The sequence below is a fragment of the Nipponia nippon genome, unplaced genomic scaffold (assembly GCF_047370975.1).
Source record: "Nipponia nippon isolate SJK-2023a ecotype South Korea unplaced genomic scaffold, ASM4737097v1 scaffold_3, whole genome shotgun sequence".
Taxonomy (NCBI): Eukaryota; Metazoa; Chordata; class Aves; order Pelecaniformes; family Threskiornithidae; genus Nipponia; species Nipponia nippon.
Window position 1 is genome coordinate 88,225,171 of NW_028262347.1, and position 17,897 is coordinate 88,243,067.

General features: G+C 39.9%; 1 long non-coding RNA gene across 1 annotated transcript in view; it reads right to left on the minus strand.

Moving 5' to 3' along the window:
* LOC148054748 (uncharacterized) overlaps nt 1–17,897 on the minus strand; it is an 82,432-nt gene that overhangs the window by 18,871 nt on the left and 45,664 nt on the right. The window contains exon 2 of the long non-coding RNA XR_015706645.1: nt 1,564–1,599. This is a non-coding gene — a long non-coding RNA (uncharacterized LOC148054748). The remainder of the gene's footprint in view (nt 1–1,563; nt 1,600–17,897) is intronic.

Sequence of the window (17,897 nt, forward strand, 5' to 3'; positions counted from 1 at the left end):
AATATCTCTGCTTTTAAGGTCCCCCTGAAGAAATGTTCTCCAGACACATTCCCAGTTGGAATGAACGATTGATCTGACCATATTGGAGATATGCTATGTCCACCGGCTACTTGCAAACTTTCTCATTAGGCTTGTTAGTCAGAATTTTACATGAACACAACTCGGCATATGTTCTGCCTGCAATTTTTTTTGACCAGAACTAATATTTCAAATACTTGCTGTTTGTAATGTGCCATCTGCACAGTCTTCAGGGTCACGCAGCATTTTATCTATTCCCTTAGCAGATAGATGTAATTTACATAAGGAATTTATGAAACATCTATATAAGCAGACTCAAATTCATATTCATACTCTTTGGAACACTTTTGCCACTAACATTTCATCTAACAGAAATTCAGTTTTCCCCCAGGAAACTGAATCCAAGGGTTTAAACACTGTTTAAGCTAATTATTGGAGCTGAACACTCACATGGGGTAAATCCACCCATTTCAATGGAAGCATGCCAATTTACTTCAGCTGAACATCTGCCTGTCGTGTTTTATTTGAATAAATGCTAGAGATATCTTTCCAGTGTTTATAAAACCTAGTTAGCTAGAGAGGTAAACTAAGGGTTAAATGCAGCTGCTACAAATTAAGGGCTGCAAAACCTGACAATGTATTGCCATCTATGATCCCACATTAAAATTGCCTGAGAGCAAACCTCCCCAGCTTTGAGTTTCAAGAACCCTTGAAGCAGAAGTGGAAAATCAGCTTACAAAGTCAGACAGATAAGGATAATTTTTATTCTTAGGGTATAATAGAAGATGTAATATCATTATTAGCGTTGTAGAAAAATAAGGGAAGAAATGTACATTGAGCGTACACAAGGATTATAGGAGTAATAGAAATGCTCAGCTGTGAAAGGTATCAAGGAAGGTCTCTGGTTCAAGAGCTTACCTGGACACGGATCAGATGCAAACTACTTTTCTCTGGCAACAGGAGCAAAGACCTGGGTGTTCTTTAGAGTTAAACCATGCTTGTATGTGTGAAAGTGGGTGGATGTCTATAAAGAAACTGATGTGTCTTATTTCAGTTTCAAATATGATTCATCAACTTAATATTCTTCCACTTTGCACATATCTACTGATGATTCACACCTTTAGAAGACCACATTAGATTCTGGCTGCACATTCAGTACCACAAAGCCCATAATGTTCTTCAGGATTTCTTACCGTTGTACTACCACTGAAAATGCCATGCTGATTCTGAACACAAAAGTTCCTATTCTCTTTGGATTTACCAGAGTCGGCACAAAACTCCTTGTTTCAATTAATAAATGCATTGAATAAGATGGCTGAACATATACCAATTTTTTTTTTTAAATCTCCCTGCAAATCTTTTTGTAAGTATATTTTTTCCTTTTTATTTCCAGTGTGAAGCAATAGGAGATATGCCACTGACACCTCTGATACAAGCAATAGCTTGTCAAAAAAGTGAAAACACGTCGTGAGCAACAAAAACCCAAGCATACATAATTCTTAACAGCAGGGCTGAACATATTTCCACAGGGTGAAAGTTACTTACAAGATCTGCGGAGTTCAAACACATAACCAGAAGTGCCTGCAGAAGGAAAAAAAAATAAAAATGTTACTATTCTAGAGAAAACCATAGAAAAATATGAAAAACCATTGCTCTCAGCTGCAAAATCATCACTAGGAATGCACTATGGTTTGAGCTTTGCTTTGAGTGGGGAAAAAGGGCAGAGGGAGGCTGCCTTGCCTTGGTTTTTAATCCACTTATAGTATAGAGGGGAAAAGTGGGCTTCAGGGACTGCATCCTCCTAAAAGCATTTAAATTAGGAGCAGATAAAGACAATGTCAGCACTCGTAACTGTAAGAGAAAGACAGAGTCTGTGAAAATTATAGAAGTAATGAGAGTCTCGTGTTAAGGTAGTAAAAAAGCCCAGACTCATTGCTTGGTGCACATCAGCGGGGCACCCCAACTTGTCATAGCTAAGGAGTTGGATACCAGTTGTCCATTCTTATTTTGTAATTATATCAACCGGAGTACCTGAAGCAGAATGCTTAAACAAAACCCTCACATCAGGTAGCAGGGGCTGGGTTCACCTTCATGACTGAGGATGCCTTTACCACAGGCTTTTACCACTGCATGGCTGTGTTCAGCAGAGAAACTCAGGCTCTCCAGATGGGCAAATCCTTTCAAGTCAAGGGAGGCACCTTAGCTAGGGCAGGCGAAGCACTTCCCCTGCCCCGAGGCTCACTCGGGCACTGATCTAGCCCCACCGCACATATTCAGAGTCAGCCACGATGCTCTGACACCAGAAGCACCTCACCTCTGCCACAGAAGGAAGGAGGAGGCTGAAATGCCCTGGGCACCACAAGACACAACATTTCATCTAATATTTAAAAGCAAAAAGCAGGACTTCATTCCCATTACGATCATGACAGAGTAAAGGGGCCAAGTCAGCCCTCAAGGGAAGATGTCTTACTCTGTTTACCCATGGCAGGAAGAATCCCAAAACCCCATCAGCTGCAGCATCCCCAAGTACAGATAGAGAAATAGGGCAGCACAGAGAGGTGTTTTGCAGTGGCCTGTCAAGGGTGACCCTGCCAAAAGAGTTTCTATAAAATCTGACACTACAGGGAGTGCTCTGCTCCAGGACACCAGGGAAGGCTTCAACAATGCTTGGAAATGAGAGGTGGGGTCAATGCCCCACATTGCACCTAGCAAGCAAGAGCAGCATACCCTGCTAGAGTCCAGATTTGTCTAGAAACCGTGAGCCACAAAAATGCCAGCAAAAGTTCTTTCCATCTCTCTGCAAAACATCACAGTGCCCAATGGCTGAACTAACCTCTCAGCCTATTTACTTACCCTGAAGATACGCTGCTAAATCACTTATTTTTGTAGAAATAACAAATAACTCAGTAGGAAGAAAACCCTTAAAACCAAGAGCATTCTTAGTGATTTAAAACTGCTGTAAAGGACCCTTAGAAGCTACAGGCAAATTTGTTGTCTTAATTAAAATCTCATACACATGCATGCGGAAAACAATTGCTGGATTTACCAGGTTTTGAAACCATCAGTTTTACAAGGGAGCACAGAACTACTCTGTATGCTTACTTTTCCTAGTTTCATGACCTCTCTTCTAATCTCATGGCAAAGAGATCAAAGGAGTTTACTTTTCCTAATGCTCTACCTGTTCTCCCTCCAATACTAATCTCAAAATTTTAGTAGCCAAACAAGTTTAAGCACACACAATTTAATCTACAGTACTGAACTTGCTCCACTTGTTTCTCAGATAATTCGTTGCTGTGACAAGACCAGAAGAGATGAAATTTTGCTTATGGTTAAGATCACATTGACATAGTTTCATTGTTCTTGGAGTTATGAGATACCATTTTCATGTGTTACACAATGTTGCTATACCGCAAGCTCAAAAGTTTTGTGTATCAGCAGATATTTCCTATTTTTTCTGGTACCCAATTATCAGAAATTTTCAGATCTTTAAATAATAAAGCATTCAGCATTAAGTATGGGATTGACAGGGAATGGAGAGAGTTCAGTACAGCATAATATGTGTAATAATTGGCTTTAGGGAGGTGGAAAAACAACCTTATTGTTAAGGGATTTTAATGTTGGCACATACTTAGCATGCAAATACAAATTCATGCACATTGCTAATTTGTCTGCCTCACCGATTGCTCCACATTATTAAATCTTTCCCATTAAACATACCCTGGCAGGTTTCTGAAAGCACTTCCTTCCAAGGAAGTTGTTATTAGATGGATATTCTTGAAAAGGTTCCAGAAGCACCTCAGCTACATTGGCATTTCCAGAATATTTATGAAAACATAACAACTCAGTGTTGGACGCAGGTCAAGACGCAATTAACATCCTCAGAACAGAAAATAAAATTCTATAAAGTACAACTGTATTGATTGAGTGAAATAATGACACATACTCCCGCTTCTGAAAAATCCCTTTTTCCTTTAGAGACTCCTCTCCATGGAAGAACTTCAGTGACCAGGAATCAGGGTGACTTTACATAAAAGCATCATCATATTTCAGAGTAATGGCCCTACATATCACAGAGGCAATGTCAAATTTAGGTTCCAGAATGCCGTACTAGTACCGATGTTATTAGGGACACTGTTCTAACTCCATTGTAGATTAATGGCTTTTCTTCCAGTAGAAAGACATTAAGAAATACATAGATGGGTGTCTGCACAGGCTATAAGAAGAAAAGAAGGCCTGCGGGTATGTTTGTATTTGGGGAAACAGTACAATATCAAATTGTCCCTTATATAAGTGTGTTAAAAACAAATACAGAAGACGTGAATCTGTATCATCGTTTGCTATAAAAATCATTGCATCTAACTCCATAGCCTATATATATGCCATATATATAGCTATAGGATTACTTCTGGTTGCAATGAAACGTCCACAGGCAGTACGTGCACAAGAGTGATTAGAAGATGAGAAAGCTGAAAGAATGGGGTCTGCTTAGCTTGAAGAGCAAGGAGAGGACATTGCAGCAGCTTACTATTAGGTAACAGGCTGTTGGAACGAGGAAAAGAATAACCAGTTCCCTGTGCTCATGATGGATGGGACACAGGCAGGCAAGGGCCAAAACTGCAGTTGCAAAAGACTGAAGTCAGAGGCAAGAAAAAAGAAATAAAAAACCCCACAAACTTCCTAACACTAAGAACAGCAAAACAATTTCCTTTGCCCAAATGAGAGGGCTGGAGGGGTGGGAAGGAATAACTGATTTGGTCATTGATTTTTATCTCCTTTTTCTTGGCCACCACACTTTGCATGTTGTTTGTGCTTAGCTTGATGGCGGCTTGTTCTCCTCTTCCTTGGATTTGAAAGACCATGTTCCTCAGCCACCATATCCCAGCTTCTCGCCTGTTGTGTTTTGGTTTGATTTTGTTACTACTATTTAAAATTACTTTTAATTACTTGGCCACAAGCCCCAAGTTCGTTGACGAGACACTTGGTGGTCCTTTCCATACGTATTTTTCTATGACTTCTCAAATTTATTACAGATTTTAAGATTCCAAAAGTCAAAGAAGAAATTCAGCAGACAGTTCTCAGTAAAAGATCTATTCTAACCAGAAGGTTTTGTATGGTTAATGCCTTTGCTAACTAGTGCAGCTGATTTACAACTATTTATTCAGATTGCGAGATGCTTTATGAAATTAGCTTTATCTTTGTGTAAAAACAGTTCTATCATGCAAAATCTCATTTTTTACACAAAGCATCTCCAACGTGTATTTCATTAGTTTCTCACAGCCCATTGTTTCCTGCATTATTAATGACAGCAAGTAATAGGGTGGGTTTTTTTTCCAAAAGAGACGTACTTTACTTTTCTGTCTTACTATCAAAAAAATATTGGCTTTAAAACATACCTTTTATATAATCAAACAAAGGTGATATTCAGTATATTTTCATACAATTCTTAAATGTTGTGAATCTGAGTAAGAGCTACATAGGAACTACTAAGCAATCTTTCACAGGAAACGGCAAACAATAAAATACTAATCAAGCAAAAAAGGCAAAAACTGCGATGGATGATGAGCAACATCGTCCTTACTAGGCTTTATTATGTCCATTTGTTGTCTTAAAGATGTCAAAAGACTTATGGAAGGAGAAGCAGTTTTGCCCAACTGCCAATAATAAAAGTACTTTTCCAAAATCAATGTCCTTTTTAAAGGAAGAAAAAATAAAATTAAATATTCAGATTGCATTTGTTGCTAGCTCCAGGTATGAATCAAGGAAGACATTTCAAGACCGTACCACCTTTCAGCCAAACCCTCTGTCACAGTAAGGTTCAGAGCAATCCCTAGAAGGACATGGAGGAAAGTAATTGTCATCTGCAATAAACCGGCAACTAGCGGGGTATAAAGATGCTATCTTAAGTGAAGTGGATATTCTGTTTTTCAGCACCGTACCAACTCCTGAAGCAATGCACACCACTCAGAGCACATGTGTAACCAGTGCCTACTGGGAAGCTGTGAAAACTTTGAGATAAGCGAGAGCTTTATTTCTGGCCTTTAATTTCTTCTACCTTTGAATACTAATTTAAAGGGACAAAGTTATCGCCAGATTAAAATATGAATAATGGCAAGCTGATGAAGACTTTTATAATGTATTTGATAATGCACAGGTTAACTTCCATTTTCAGTCGAATTTCAGCTTCAGTCAATATATGTCTTCTGGGCGAAGAGCCATGTCAACTGGTATCAGTACTTGAGCGCTACACTCATTTTATAGTAAGTCCCAGGGGTTAAGCTATACATGCACTACTGGAAGTGTCCCTCGTCTTCCAGACTCACTGCCTTCACAATCAGACACACCGCCACTGACAACACGTGGAAATGGAATTTCCCCTCCCCAAAAGCGAAGGCAACTGTTTTTCCAAGGAAAGGCCTGAAATAAAAAAATTCATAGATACCCTTTTACTTTTTTCTGAACAGAAGCCCCAGAAATAATGAACAGTTTTCTCTCAAGCTATTTCTTACTGACTCAGGTAGCTCGGGCAAGGGACTGAGTATAAATCCACCACAGTCTTGCACCTATGCTACAAACTTTAATGTATAGCACTGTACTAGCATGGCTTACAAGTGAAAAGACTCACTATAACAATTCATGCTATGTACAGAAATAGAAAATAACGGGGGGGGGGGGGGGGGGGGGGGAAACCACAGAGAGGGTAACTGGAAAAAATGGACAGTTCAGAATTAGAAATATGTAAAGGGGAAGTTTTAGAACTGCTGTAACCCACTCAAATCCCTAAAACTTGGTTGATACTTTCATAGAATCATTTACGTTGGAAAAGACCTTTAAGATTGTCAAGTCCAACCATTAACTTAGCACTGCCAAGTCCACCACTATAACCATGTCCCTAAGCACCACATGCACACGTCTTTTCAATACCTCCAGCCTGGGCAGCCTGTTCCAGTACCTGACTACCCTTTCAGTGAAGAAATTTTTCCCAATATCCAACCTAAACCTCCCCTGGCGCAACATGAGGCCATTTCCTCTCGTCCTGTCGCTTGTTACTAGAGAGAAGAGACCTACCCCCACCTCGCTACAGCCTCCTTTCAGGTAGTTGTAGAGAGCAACAAGGTCTCCCCTAAGCCTCCTCTTCTCCAGGCTAAACAACCCCAGCTCCCTCAGCCACTCCTCATAAGACCTGTGCTCTAGACCCTTCACCAGCTTTGTTGCCCTCCTCTGGACAAGCTCCAGCACCTCAATGTCCTTCTTGTAGTGAGGGCCCCAAAACTGAACACAGGATTCAAGGTGCGGCCTCTCCAGCACCTGGTACAGGGGGACGATCACGTCCCTGGTCCTGCTGGCCACACTATTCCTGATGCAAGCCAGGATGCCATTGGCCTTCTTGGCCACCTGGGCACACTGCTGGCTCATATTCAGCCAGCTATTGACCAACACCCCCAAGTCCTTTTCCACCAGGCAGCTCTCCAGCCACTCCTCCCCCAGCCTGTAGCATTGCATGGGGTTGTTCTGACCCAAGTGCAGGACCCGGCACTGAGCCTTGTTGAACCTCATACAGTTGGCCCTGGCCCAGTGATCCAGCCTGCCCAGGTCCCTCTGTAGGTCGTTCCTACCCTCAGCAGATCATCACTCCTCCCCAGCTTGGTGTTGTCTGCAAACTTACTGAGGGTGCACTCGATCCCCTCATCCAGATCATTGATAAAGATATTAAACAGGACTGGCACCAACACTGAGCCCTGGGGAACATCACTTGTGACCGGCCACCAACTGGATTTAACTCCATTCATCACCACTCTGTGGGCCTGGCCATCCAGCCAGTTTTTTTACCCAGTAAAGGGCGTACGCCCACCCAAGCCATGAGCAGCCTTTTTCTCCAGAGAATGCTGTGGGAAACCATCTCAAAGGCTTTACTACAGTCCGGGTAGGCAACATCCACAGCCTTCCCCTCATCCACTAAGCGGGTCACCTTGTCATAGAAGGAGCTCAGGCTGGTCAAGCAGGACCTGCCTGTCATAAACCCATGCTGACTGGGCCTGATCCCCTGGTTGTCCTGTACGTGCTGCATGATGGCACTCAGGATGATCTCCTCCATAACCTTTCCTGGCACCGAGGTCAGGCTGACAGGCCTGTAGTTCCCTGGATCCTCCTTCTGGCCCTTCTTGTAGATGGGCATCACATTTGCTAACATCCATTCAACTGGGACCCCCCCCCAGATAGCCAGGACTGCTGACAGATGATGGAAAGTGGCTTGGTGACCACCTCCGCCAGCTCCCTCAGTACCCTTGGGTGGATCTCGTCCAGTCCCATAGACTTGTGCGTGTCTAAGTGGTACAGCAGGTCACTAACCATTTCCCCCATCTTCCAATGCAGGGGGCTGGGTACCCCAAGAACAACTGGTCTTTCTTCAGTGAAATTCCTCTTCCTAACAAAAAATTTTCTAACAGGAATTTTCTAACAAAAAAATTTCTAACATGCATATACTAACCCTGATATTTCACCAATATAACTTCAAATGCGACAGCTGATGCCTAATTCTCCATGCATATATTACCCTTATTATCCAAATTAATATTTGCAGATTAACCGTGACACAGATGCAAATACTTGAGTTGGTTTCTTGCAGCTCAACCAAGATCCCTCAAAGCTTATTTGCTTAAGCACACTGGCACCTGAACTAATAACATAAACCAGAGGCACTTATCCACTAATACCAGGAGAAACAGTATTGGATACCGAACAGTTAAGGAATCATAACAACAAAACAAAGAATCTCTTCTGACAAAGATGACTTAAATTCCTTAGGGAAAGCAGCAGCAGCTTCCTTTGGAAACGTAACGGGGAAAAAAAATAATACATGGCAATTAAAATGTCATTCCTGTGCAAGAAGATCAATGGGCCATACAAATGCCTAAAAACCGCAGTGCTGCAACTGTGAGCAGTCTGCCCCAGGTGTTAGGAAAGATTCATTTTCCCTTTTTGATTTTATTGTCCTTCTGCTAGATAATTCTTTGAGTTTCAGCTCTCCCATCCTCATTAAGGGGATAATTTCAATAGGGTCATCTATACAAACAGGGACTGCTCGTGTGTGTGATGGCGTTGAATCATCCTCCTGTACACTAATGACTTAGTAGGTAAGTGAAGGAGAAGTGTTACCCACAAGTACGTGGGTAATAATCACTCAGTTTTTCATGGAGAATCTCATACAACCAGTCATATACTCCAGTTTGAGAACTGTCCCAATATCATGCTAGCAAATGCATTTTTCTGTCCATATATCCCAACATTAATAAAATCAAGATTTTTTTAAACAAGAGTAAAGATGATCTAATACCAAAGTTGATGATATATTTGCATAACATCTTTCATGCAACAAATACATATAACATATGAAAAAAATCAATCCAATCCAAAGCTTCATTTCCCTATAATTAACTAGATCCAGTATATTAAGAAATACCCCGAGACCCTACAATAAATGCAATACAATCCATGCTTTTCTTCCAGTGCTTTCTTTTTCTTTCTCAGTTGTGTTTTCTTTAAGGATTCTGTATCTCAGGACAAGAGCTTGTCATAAGAATTTCCATTCTATGAAAAAATCTGTCGTTTCCAGATTTGTTTTGGCTCATCCTGGAATACAATCTTGACATTTTTACAGAGCTCTAAATTTAAAACAGCAGATCAATCAGCAGGAAATGTTTTGCTTGTTTGAACTAAGGATGCTTTATTTCATTACTTTTGAAGCAAGTTACACTATTGGTGGGTAAAACTCATAATTAATATTTCATAATTATATACAGAAGCACAAAGAAAACAAGAGCAGTGGGTCAGGGTTTGCAATTTTGATGGAGTGAAGACTGCTTTCTTTTTGAGGACTGAAGGTTCACAATGATTTTCAGCTGTTTTCCTTTTACATGCTCTAGTTCTAGCCTTCCTAGGGCAGCTTTTTAAAAGACATGAGCTAATTAGAAACATAAGAGACTTCTTGAAATTGCCTTTCAACTTCAGTAAATGAGGAGCTATTATTTATGGGCTTTTCTTTTCCTTCTGAGCCAGCAAGAACTTTGCTTTAACTTCACTAGCTCTCAATCTAACAACAAAGCTTCTGGAACAGAGTTTCAGGATGGGAAATAAAGAAAGTAGAAGTTACAAATATGGTGCTTATTGGTGAGCACAGAAAAAGAAATAAAGAATAGCAGCATAGCTTATAATGTGTTTTCACCTACAAAATGTTTTCTCGCTTTTTTTTCTGAAGGACAAGGAAAAAGAAATTTCAAATGGATAGTGCAATATTTAATACAAATGATATAAAAAGCTTATTAACAATTGAACAGAATCCTAAGGATCACAGCGGATTTATAAATCCTACCATTCACCTGTAAATGTAAGATTAGCCCTTCACCTGACAGTACATGTGACCACTAGAGAAAACACGTCTCTCTATTTTGGAAATCTAGTCAGTTCTGTACTAAGTTCTTGTTCTGTACCAAGGGAAGAAAAGTCCTCAGGCTTGAACAAGCCATTAATACTAACGGAGAAAGGAGGGATGTAACTGGGAGCAGTGCTGACACCCCTCTGTCTGGAGGAGGAGCTGGCACAAGTACATGCTGTAACAGAGAGCAGTTGTGGGAAGCAGTACAGTTTTACACTTAGACTTTGTGAAGAGTCACCGTGTAATTGTAAGGCAGCCTTATAAACACAGACGAAAAGCCTGAAGAAGATATATCCTGAACCTGAGCTGAATAATCCAACTCTGTGCTAATGGCAGCCTTTTGCTTTGCCAATTTTACAGAAACACAACATCAACAGTGACATTCACCTGCTTATTTTATCATGTTCTTTCATGAATTCACTGTCTGATACATTTGTAGGAGTTACTAGAATTCATGACTTTTTTAAGCATCATGTTTACAAAGATGTTTTGCAATCTCAGCCCCTGTGTTACTGTTGTAAAAGAGTGGGAATGCACAGGGCAAAATCCCAGCATTAATATAAAGGTGAGTCGTCCTGTTGCCTTTACCAGTACCAGATCAAAATATGAGTCAAAAATCTGTGTAATGCATTAGCCTTTTAAATTTACCAGCCAGAAGATACGATCAAATCTGAGCATGTGAAATTATCCAGCCTGGCCTTCCTGCTCCCTTTTTAATTCCACAGGCTGGCCAACAACAGAGCTTGGAAGCACACTTACTGCTGAAATTTGCTGGATTTTTTTCTTTTTTAGCTCAAGCAGCAGTCTGTAATATCCCATTCCCTTTGCCTTTCATGTGCAGACACAGAGCCTTAGACAGCTATCAGCCCTTCGGGAGGTATCTCCTCTGAAAGGAAAAGCTCAAGGCAGAGCACTGAATTTCTCTTTAAAAACACAAAACGAGAGAAACAGATTCATTTCCTCTGGGTAATGTCAGGCTGCAGAGTTTCTCTTTGTCCATATTTATGAACACGTGCATGTAAATAACAATAATGTTCAACCCTGTTTTCACTTTTCAAGAGGTGAACTAAATAAGACCTCAGAAGCCTTAATTTGGGTACTAAAATAAAAATTTCAGCATGTTTCTTATGACATTTTCACTGCCCAGACCCAGGGTGCTACCTGGCTCCTCTTTGGTCCTCTCCCAGGCTTTGAGATCTCCCTGTGGAAGTAGCACATTACGTGCGCTCAACCCCTGGGGACAGGCCAGACCCACTTGAATCTTCATGCTGGCAAAGAAGACATTTGGAAATTCATGAGAACTGAAAACTGGAAAGAAAACTCTTCATTCCTGGGAGATGAAGCTTAAAAATTTGGTGGCAAAATGTAACTCTAGATTTGGAATCGCCTAGAGAGACTGTAAGTTGGAAAAGATACTAATTTTTCAGTTTTATAGAAATAAAACAAAACCCAAAAACATCGGCAAAGGAGGAAACAGTGCATGAACCACTTCAAAAAAACAAAGCCACGTACCTGCAACGTCCAATGTTTGACTGCCACAGGGAATTAATTTAGATAAATTTGACAAAGCAACAAACATTTACCATGTCAAGTTCTATCCCTGTGGTTTCTTCAGATATGGGAATTAATTAACAGTTGTCAAATTATCCTCCATTTCCAGCAGTAAATCCTTCCTCCGTACTTAATGGCTCAAAGTAGAAGAGCGCACATGCTCAATCAGAGACGCTTCAGAGAGACTGACTTCCTACAGGATTATTGCTCCAGAAATCATATTCACCTATGCTTCCATCCCACTGGTATTCTTCTCCCATTGCACAATGCTACTAAAAATAATGGTTTAGAGCATCAATAATATATTAAGACAGCCTCCGCAACACGGCTGTGTCGGCAGCATAATAAAATCCATCATTCTTTGAACATTTACAACCATACATCTTATAGTTAATGATGTGGCGCAACTCCATCATCAAGAAATGAGGGAAACAGTCAGAAGTTGAAAGCAAGAAGCCATAAAAGCTTGAAACTGAGCCCAGGAAAATTGCAAAGAATTCTAAAGTGTAAGGCTGCTTAACTCGAAACCCAAGCAGGTGGCAGGCTACTTAACTACATAACCAAGTTTGTCAAGAGAGACATCGTAACACTGATGTAAGAAGTTTGGACTCAATCCTCACTTTAAAATCTGCTTGGTAGTTTAAAAGTATATAAGGATCAGCATCATGGAGATGACAGGACTCACCTCCCCTAACTTTCACCATCCAAAAATGAATCAGTTAGACCAAGCCACGCATTTTGGCTTTCTCAGTTGTCAATGGAGAGGTAACAGGAGGCTCCAGAAAGTCACCTATCTTTGACTCCTGCGTAGGTGGAGTTACCCACTGGAAATCTCTCTCTCAGATTCAGAGATTTGCCAATATCACCAGAGAACCATTAATATGTTATTTTAAGAATACTAAACAACGGCTTCCCATCTACGCACACTAATTGAAAACTTTAACTAATGTTTTAAAGTGCATGGTTCCTTAACTTACACACAAAATGGATTTTTTTTTCAGATATGTTCATTAAGTTATGATTACGCACAGTAAACAGTTATTCCCATTAAACCTCCATGATACCTTTTAACTTTCTCCTCTGGTAATATTTTCTGTCATTTGTATTAAGTCAATTGACAGAATATCAGTGTCTTTTCACCATGCTTTCCTTAAGCTCCTCTGTATTCCAGCCTCACTTCCCAAATGCAGCTCCAGCGAGGATGCCTGAAAACACCGTCTAAAATGTCCTCCTGGTAGCCAATGTGTTCATTAGCAATACAACAGAATCAATCACCTTATACAAACTTACTGCAAGGCAGGAATTGGAGTATGAAAACAGGCAGTGGAAATCACTTACTTCAAGAGAAGGGAAAATCCTTTTCTTCCTAACAGAGCCAAGAATAAAAAGAATTGAAGAACTAGCCCAAAAGGAGGCCTAATTCAACATGGATTCTCACACGGTTGAGTGAGGCATGTAGTTTGTGGTTTAATTTTCTACTCTGATTTCAAAGTTTCCATTCAAGTACCAATAAACAAAACTTATAAGATCTACTTATTTTCAACAGATAACCAAACCTGTTCTTAACGAACACCTATAGTCTGACTATAGTCAGACAGCTCTGCCTTTGGTGTCACAACAGTAAGGAATTGTATCTTAGAAAGCCACCAAGTTCCCTCTACTTAGAAAATCCAAATTAAGAACACCCACCCCACCCCCTCCTTTAGGTAGCCTAAAGTCCTGAAAAGTTCTTTTTCTCTTCTTTTCTTCATAAAAGGAGCTGCACACAAATATATACTAGCTGGAGCTAGTAGTAATCAATAATAATAAGGCTGGATTAAAATATTCAAAAGACCTTTTTAAAATGACTAAACGTTGTTAATGATTCATGTTTGCATATCTGAAACATTTTGTCTCTGATATTGGTGGAGATCTGACTGACACTAGATTCACAGATATTCAAGAATGAGAAAATCTCAAATATTCCTACCATGAAAACATTAATGGATTAAAAAAAAAAAAATCTATGTCTGAACAGTATTTCACTGATATTAAAAGGAAATCTAAGCCTGTCAATTTATAATCCTTAGGTAAAACAGAGATTTCACTGTTCCAAAGAGATCAACTCCGCTTTCTTCCAGGCTGTAACAATGTTGCAAATTCATTGCCCCTTATACATGATTCTATTTTTAATAATTATGTTTTTTTATATATGCCAGTATTCCAAAAGCAATATAAAGACGGCACTGCAGGTATTTAGTTTTGTACCATAGTGAGGATATGATGGCACTATTTAATGCATGACTTCACATTAACTCTGACTCATTTAAGTTGGACTTCCAATGTTGTCTTGAAGCACAAGAAATCATCTTGGACAGACTGCATGATGACAATTAGCACTGCAGCATCTCAGAGAGCATTTCCTTCGGAAGAAGACATAAGAGAAAAATAGTGGTTTAAAACATTAAAAAAGAATGGGTGTGCTACAAGAGTTTTCAAGTTACTAGCTTTCTTAGGTTCAAAGAATGAGATATGAGATTGTTCTTTATTTCTTCAATTTGTAAGAACAGATCTGTGAGCCATGGGGTCTTATCCAAGCACTTAATGTTCAGCTGTATGTGACTTACAGTGATAAAAAGAGCCATTAGCTTCAAATAGAGTTTGTTCTTTCTGAGAGTTTCAGCTGAAAACTACTACAATATAAGAAATAACTGCGTGTTGTGACTTGGTGGCTCCAAAATATCATTTCTGTGGTAGAATATCAAACAATACGTTAAACCTCAAGTGTGTATTCACACCCATCCTAATTTCAAGACAGATCTCATGAAATTTCATCAGCACAAGGGCACAGAGAAGACTTAGCATCGCCACTTTTTCTAGTTGCTAGCAGTAGCGTGGGTTAGACAAATAATGTGACAATTTCTTTTTACTTTTAATTGTCCGTTACCACGGGAGTTGCAATACAAAGCAGAAAAATACAGCTCTGTCTCTGTACGCTTGAAAGAGATGGGACTGCTGAGCCAACCCCATGCGCAGCCATTGCGACAGAGCTCTACAGTGACATGTAATACAAATGTAGTCAGTAAATTCAGGTGCACCGACTGCTTTCACCTCCAGCTTCATCAGCAGGGGTACAGAGGGAAGGGAGAAGCAGTGAGCTAAGGAGTTGCTGCAGAGGAAAAGGAAGACAGAAGTGGAATGGTAAGGTCAAAGGCGGCAGGGGACACAATAGGAAGAAAATACGGTGCATAGGCATATCCTCACTCTCCAAGTTCACTGACTAGTTCTAATAGATAAGCACATGAGGAAACTTGCCAAGGGAGAAATACTGGAAGAACAGTCAATAAAACCAATACCAAAACTAGTTTGCAAACATGACTGGTCGAATTGACTTCAAAAAAAAAAAAAACCACAACAAAAAAACACAAAACAAAACACCAAACAAACAAAACCCCCCCACCTCATTACAGGACCTACTCCTTCTTATATAAAGCAATTAACTTGGGATGAAGGTAGATCACTGTTTAGAAATTTGGACGTTGAATTTGGCTGTGTTGTTTATGCAGATGTTAATAAAACATGTTAGAACTTACAGCATGCCATGCAGCCACGAGGTTCTTTCCCTCCAATAATATCCTAACTTGCAGAGTTTGCTGGGATCTCTTAAGGAACCAGAATAATTATAAACAGACATTTCCTGAAATAAGTATTATTGCATCTGTATTGCTAGAAAAGTTTCACAGAGACCAATCACAAGAGAGCTGTTAATCAGAAGGTTGGTTGTTTGTCTAGGCTAGATGCAAGCTGAATCTTTTTTCAAAATACCTCACTCTATTTTTAGGTCTGCAAAATGTATCCAAATCCTCATAGGAACAGGATTTTTTTTGAAAGATTCCTATTGCTCTGAAGGGACCAGAAATTAGGGAAGAATTTCTCTCTCGGAGTTTGTTTTTCTGGTCTCAGGATGGTATGAGATTATGAATAATAACAGGAGGAAGTGAGAAATAAATGTGATATTTCAAAAACTTTCAAAGTCAGGTTTTATTTGAATTTTCTATATGGATTTACACCAGCAATTTTCATGAGTCGAATCTCATTTGACTTAATAACATGAGGTATTCCCTCATGACATCAAGTTACAAATGAGTCCTTCCATTACTTCCATGTTTCTACTTATGACTGTGTATTCAAAGCATCTGTGGTGTCCTGTATCAAAACAGAGCCAAAATTGTATGTGACAGACAACCTAGCAGCTTATGAAAACAAGGCAGAATCTAATATCTAAGATCCCAAGGCAATGGTCAGAACCAGTGCTGTCTTTGTAGCATTAATGCCTAATTTAAAAGTATTTCATCTTCTAAATTTTGCTATGCTGTGAAGAAACCAACTCAATTTGCCTTCTGCTTTAAAATGACGACTTAACTGCTAATTAATGACTTACAAATGTCTATTGATTTGCTAAGAAACTCATAATATCCTCCATAATAGTCTACTCATAATAGTCTTCTATTTTGTGTTTCCTTGAGATCCACGTCTACACACATCTTACTGTTTTTTCCCTGGACTGGTATTTTGTTTAGGCACATATTCCTCCATAACATTTTTACTTCCTGTCCATGTTATAACTCCTTTTTCTATCGATAAAGGTGCTGAAAGGAAGAAGCAGGACGGTGTGGGAAAAGCCATGTCCCTGTTAGAACAAGGAAGTTTTAGGTAGCTGAAGAACGAGACCAACAAAATAAACAGCTATGAAATAAATTTGCTGGGAGCACTTACGTTTTCTGAACGTTACACATACAAATCCCCAGCCACCACGAATTAACATTAATCCTATGATTTTTGAGATCACCTGAGCATCCAGTCTGTTCCTGCAGTCTTTCTCTCCCTGCACAGCTCTCCAGTGGAGTGCAAGGCCACCTTGGGTGAAGCTCTGTGTTTACCTCCACAGAAAGCGGAAAGCTACGAGAACAGAAAAAATATCTAGCAAGGACAAAGTCAGGAGAAGGAAAGAGGGGTAATGATTGTGTGCTCCTCAGGCCACATCTCTACAGCTTCTGTGCCAGGCATGCCTCCAGTTTTCCTCTTCAAGGCCATTCTGCACGTGTATACACATTCACATATATGTGAATTTCAGTAAGGAGAGAAATCCTACCTGCATTAAGGGTCTCAAGTTATTGCTACACATTTTTCAGTAAGCAGAAAGAAAAATTTCTGCCACTCGTCACTGGCAATGACTTTCAACCTGCCCTGGTTTGATCCTACATTCTTAAGAGAGAAGCTGCAGACGCACAGCACTGCCTGTTGGCACTGCCATGTGTATTGATAGTGAAACCACGTTTTTCAGCAGGTGAAATTTTAAGTGGATATGAGACGAGCGGGAGAAAAGCCCCAAGTTTTTTTTAGAAGTTGAGAAGATGTCTGTCGCCAAGAATGTGGATCATTTTGAAGGGAACAAAAATTTTACTTTCAGGACTATTTTTGTGAAGTCTAAGGGAAAAATGCGCTAGTAGTATCTGGTAATAAGAAAAATGTTGGTTCAGTTCTGCTAGACACAAAGAAGTCATCCTATCTTACCTCGGGCAAAGGAATTTTAAGCAGAAGGAGATGGGAATTACTTCCAGCTCACCACTTTTTGACCACGCTCAGGGGTGCCCATTTGTTTCAGGAATTTAGTAGTTTTAGGACATCATGATTCTTCTAAAACTGTAGCTCTTTTTACCACATTTATTGCAAGCCTGACACATTCCTCAGCCCCTGATTTGTTAGGTCACTTCTGTTAATGCAGTCTTCTCGTTTACAAAGCTAATGCTATGATTTCTGGGGACATTAAATATGCCAATCAAACAGAAAAGCTGCACGGAAAATGTCAGTGAGTTTTAAAATGGGATTCCTTCCCTTTGCTTAAATAGTATTTTCTGAA